This window comes from Diabrotica virgifera, chromosome 9 (genome assembly GCF_917563875.1).
Source record: "Diabrotica virgifera virgifera chromosome 9, PGI_DIABVI_V3a".
Taxonomy (NCBI): Eukaryota; Metazoa; Arthropoda; class Insecta; order Coleoptera; family Chrysomelidae; genus Diabrotica; species Diabrotica virgifera.
Genome location: NC_065451.1, coordinates 137,610,431 through 137,615,882, shown reverse-complemented (window position 1 = coordinate 137,615,882; position 5,452 = coordinate 137,610,431). Strand labels below are relative to the sequence as shown.

General features: G+C 34.7%; 1 long non-coding RNA gene across 1 annotated transcript; it reads left to right on the top strand.

The window, feature by feature from the left end:
* The first annotated feature begins 3,090 nt into the window (after positions 1–3,090).
* LOC126892221 (uncharacterized) lies at positions 3,091–5,229 on the top strand. The gene is made up of 2 exons (XR_007700731.1): positions 3,091–3,499; positions 4,062–5,229. It is a non-coding gene; the product is annotated as an uncharacterized LOC126892221 (long non-coding RNA).
* Positions 5,230–5,452: the final 223 nt, after the last annotated feature.

Sequence of the window (5,452 nt, the reverse complement as noted above, 5' to 3'; positions counted from 1 at the left end):
AACAAGTAAAAAATAAGGGAACTCTTTACAAATCAATATTAAAGTGTAAACATAACGCGATTAGACAAATTCTAACCGCACTCTGACACTCGCGATACTTACAGATACTTAATACCACAGCGTACACGCGGCTCAAATTAGCGTGTACCAAAAAATCCAGTCATAGTACACGCTAAATAATGACGTCACTGACTTGATGACTTTTAAGCGGGTACCTAACCAAAGATCTTATACACATAGATTTGGCCAACTCCGAAAAATAGCGTAACGCGGAGCATTTCGGTTCGGTGGTCTATCTATCTCTCACTACTGGCGCTTAGCTTTCTCTCTCTAGCATATGATGGCTGTCGCCTCTGTGTAACTGTCGTTCCATTACTCCCACCTCTTGGTAGATACGCTCACACTCGCACGACAGACAAAGATAGGTAGACCACCGTACTTGATATCGACGTTAAACCCCGATGCATTGTTTAGCATATCCCTTCTTCTTCTTCTTGTGCCACTCATATCGGAGATTGGAAATCATCAAGGCTACCCTGACTTTGTTTACAGCTGACCTAAAAAGTTCATTAGTGGTGCAGCCAAACCACTCTCTCAAATTCCGCATCCACGACATTCTTCTACGGCCTGGATTCCGTTTTCCTTCTATTTTTCCTTGCATTATATTTTGAAGTAATGCGTATTTATGACCTCTCATCAGGTGACCCAAATACTCGAGTTTTCTTCGTTTTATCGTTAACAAAATTTCTGGGTCTCTTCCTGTCCTTCGTATTACTTCAAGATTTGTGATTCTTTCAACCCAACTTATCTTCAGCATTCGACGGTAGCACCACATCTCGAAACTTTCAATATTTTTATGTTGTTCTGTTTGAGAGTCCAGGCCTCTACACCGTATAATAGCGTGTTAAATACGCAGCCTCATAGCATTCTTAATCGTAGAGGGATGCTTATATCTCTGTTGCAGAAGAATTTTCTCATCTTTATGAAGGTGGCCCTGGCAATTTCGATACGTCTTTTTATTTCATTGTTTTGGTCTCTAGTTTCGTTTATTAAAGTTCCCAAGTATTTATAACTTGATACTTTTTCAATTTCAATGCCGTTTATACTAATATGTGCTGGTTGTGTCATGATTTTACTGAAAGCCATATACTTGGTTTTTTTGATATTAATGTTTATGCCATAATTGTTGCAAGCAATATTTATGTTTGTAAGTAAACAGTGTAATTCTTCTACTGTTCTTGCAACTAGTACAGTATCGTCTGCGTATCGAATATTATTTACAACCTCTCCATTGATTACGATTCCTTCATTTGCTTGCAACAGGGCTTCCTGGCAGATGCTTTCATTATATACATTAAATATCAGTGGGGACAAAATGCATCCCTGTCTTACTCCTCTACGTATTTCTATTGCTTTTGATCTCTCTTTTTTAATTTGGATGTTAGCTTTCTGATTCCAATATAAGTTGAGAATTATTCGCAGATCTTTATTATCTATGTCTTTTCTTTCAAGAATGTCTCTTAGCCTATCGTGGCGTACTCTGTCAAACGCTTTTTCAAAATCGATAAAACATGCACGTACTTCTTGATTAACGTCTAGGCATCTTTGTGTAAGAAAATTCAAACCGAAGAGAGCTTCTCGAGTACCTAGTCCTTTTCTGAACCCCGTCTGTGTATTACTAATATCTGACTCCAACTTTTGATAAACTCGGTTGTGGATGATTTTTAGAAATATCTTTAGTAGATGGCTCATTAAAGATATTGTTCGATGTTCTGAACATTCTGTTGCATTGGATTTCTTTGGCAGTGTAACGAATGTAGACAGCAGCCACTCTTGAGGTATAATACCAGTATTGTATACTGTGTTAAATAAGTGCAATATTATACCTATTGATTCATCATTCAAGAGCTTTAGTAATTCAGTAGGAACGTCATCGGGTCCATTTGCCTTTCTAGTTTTGGAATTTCTAAGTGCCATTTCTACTTCACATTTTAGGATTTCAGGCCCCGTTTCACCATTTACCTTGTCAATGTTATTTCTGTTGTCCTCAAACAATTCTCTTATGTATTCACTCCATCTATTAATTTTTTCTGTTAAGTCTATAATAATATTTCCGTCTTTGTCTTTAAGCAAACTTATTTGATGTCTTCTTTGGGTTCCTGTAAGTTATTTTACTTTTTTATGTATATTGAATGTGTCATACTTTCTTTCATAGTCTTCCATTTCTACACATTGTTCTTTAATCCATGATTCTTTGGCCTTCTTTATTATTTGCTTTATGTTCTTATCAACCTCTCTGTATTTTTCTGAATTATTCTTCAATTTGCGTCTTTCATCCATTAGTTCTAGTATGTCTGGTGTCATCCACACCTTATGTTTCTTTGGAGATTTGGTTAGGTGTTTCTTTCCCGTAGTTCTTATTATAATGTTTATATACTTCAGTTTTTCATCTATGTTGTCTGTTCTGCGGATTTGGTTTTCTGCTACACTGAGGCCGGTGTTGATTTCTTCGCGCACTGTTTGTCGTCGTTGTTCACTTTTAAGCTGACTTAAGTCTAACGCTGGGATGATGGTTTTTCTCATTTTCTTTGGTCTAGCTTCTAACACAGATACTACTGGATTATGATCTGAACCGATATCAGTTCCAGGGTAAGTTTTAGTAGATATCACGGCATTATGGTATCTTTTTGTCACCATTATGTAATCTATTTGGTTTCTGATTACTTTTTCTTGTGTGTGTTTAGGTGACGTCCACGTATACAGTCTCCTTGGGGGTAATTTAAAGAATGTATTAGTTATTATTAAATCTTCGCTTTGACAAAACTGAACTAAACGATCACCCCTTTCATTTCTATTACCTAAGCCGTATTCACCGACATTTTCTCCAACTTTACCCTGACCTACCTTGGCGTTCAGATCGCCCATTACTATGTTAATGTGTTGTCTCTTTGTTGTTCTCATCACCCCTTCTAAGTTATTATAGAATTGTTCTATTTCGTCTTCGTCTTTCTCTGCTGTAGGAGCGTACACTTGTATGATGTTTACTATGTTCTTCTTATCTTTCAGTTGTATTAATATCACGCTGTGACGTTCCGCCCCTTATAGAATCCATTATTGATGGGAAGATATTATTTCATTATTTTTAGAATTATTTTCTTTCAATGGTTATTAAAATATAACATAACACCATCACAGAATTTTAAATGCTTGTGACGTCACATTTTAAGTGTGGCAACATTGGTTTGCTTGCGTTTGACAGCGTATCGATGGGAGAGGGGAATTGAATTGCCCACGGAGATCGTCAGCCAGCTAACGAGAGGGCATTGGCTTTCTAGAAGTGTGTCGGAGTGGCAGGTCGGTAGCTTGATATTTTACCCACAATTTCAAGATCCAAATTATAATTAAAGATTGAATCCATCCAGCATTAGGGAATATAAAGTTATTAGTGAATACGAAGTTGAAGAATTTGAATGCAGATTTAAAAATGAGTTCCGGCCTGGTAAATAAAAAATTTTATTAATTTATTTTCCGCCATATTGAAATTTTCTTGACTAACTTGCTAATTAAGTTTCATGTCGTCTATGTTCATGGTTTCTATGGTTTATTTTCATGGATCAAAATCATCGAGAGATAATTGAATATTCTTTGCTAATTTGTGCTTTCTGTTGGAAAATAGAGCTAATTTAAACTCAATTTTTTTTATATTCCTTTCAAGTCTACAGATCTCCTATCTTTTGAACCATGATCAAACAAGTATCCATTGCCTAATCATACAATATTTCATCCTTGTATAATATATCTATATACCTGTGTATATATTATAATGAAATATTTTTTCACAGTAATTATATCTTGTAGCCAAATTGAAAATCACATGTGTTATTTGAACAAGGTCATCTGATAACAACTTAATAAAGAGTCGAGCTGTCTAGTCATTCAAGTTTTTGGACTTAATGACCTATTTCTTCTTATTCCCATAGGAATAAAAACACCTCCTCGTTTCTCTTGCTTCTTTTTGACACATTGGTGGATTGGTAGTAATACCATATGTGTTTTTTTAGCCACCACTATGAAATCATAAAAAAAAAAGAAAACCTAAGACCACCAAGGTAGACCACTTCTAGAGAGACGGTCACTAGGAGACCAGCCTGGAAGATCTCCATATCTATCTTTTTCGCCTGTACCTTCAACTGGTTTTTTTTTCCACCTGTTTTCTTGTACCTCCAGCAGGACAGTTGCAAGAGGGAGTTAGCACCCCCTTGTGCTCATTGCATCCCGGTCAATTTGGGGAATACACAGCAAGGAACGCACCGCAAGGAACATTGGAAGATTGTGAAAAGGGGTTTGTGTTGATGAACATTCGGTTTGCTCTAAGTAAAAATTTAGACTGTTTTTTGTGATTTTCAGGATACTTAGTTTATTCATATAGGTACTTTATAAATTTATTGCACATAACCTTTCCCTTTTCAAGATTTTTATAGTATTACAGAACAGTATAATAATTGATAGCGTTCCCCAAAGCTGCGTAACCTCCATGGTGAGAATCTCTGAGCTCAGATACTTTCCCATACAATAGTGTTGGTACTCTTATATTTTTTTTATTATTCTTTGGCTTGTTTCCCTTTTATATAACTATTTAAACTCCTTTAATTATTTTAGTATATTTTAAATTAAATTTTTCAAATTAACTTCAAATATCATTAAAAATTTCTATTATTCAAATTATTTAACTTTAACTATTAATTTTTATATTAAATTCGAATAAATCCCTAGTACCCATCCCCTCAGGAAGGTACTAGTTTTACTTGCCATTATTATTAAGAACCACGAGTCGGTAAAAGGATCTTTGGTATCCAGAACTCCGTTGGTTCACTTAGGGACTTGGTACCCGTCAACTCATTGAGTTGTACATACATATATTAAATATCTTGTTCATATTATCAGGTAGTATTGAATTAAGTGTACGTATGATATTCGTACCATTGTTATTGGGTGAGGGTAGTTACTGCTAACCAAGTGTAAGTTGTACTTTCTGTATTAGAGGTACCCTTATTCAGATTTTCTAACCTTATTAAGATTATTCTTAGATTATATTTGTAAGGTAATTCTGTAAATGACTTTCACTAGTATTTTTTTTTGTCATGTTAGAGTTACATACTAGTTACTTGTCTTAACTCGGAGATTGTGAAAATCTGGTAGTTACATTCAATAAATATACATTTATTGTGATTTTTTTTTCTTATTACTCCTTTATCTAGATAATATATTTTATAACTTAATAATCTTTAATAACATTTAACCTACTTGTACTACAAATTTAATATACTCTATAGCAGCGTAGAATACCTGGAAGAGGGTTAACCCAGTTATCCTTCTTCTGGCGCCCAAAAATTTATTCTATTTTCATTATATTATTATATTTACCTTATCTACTTTGTGAACAGTGTCTTAA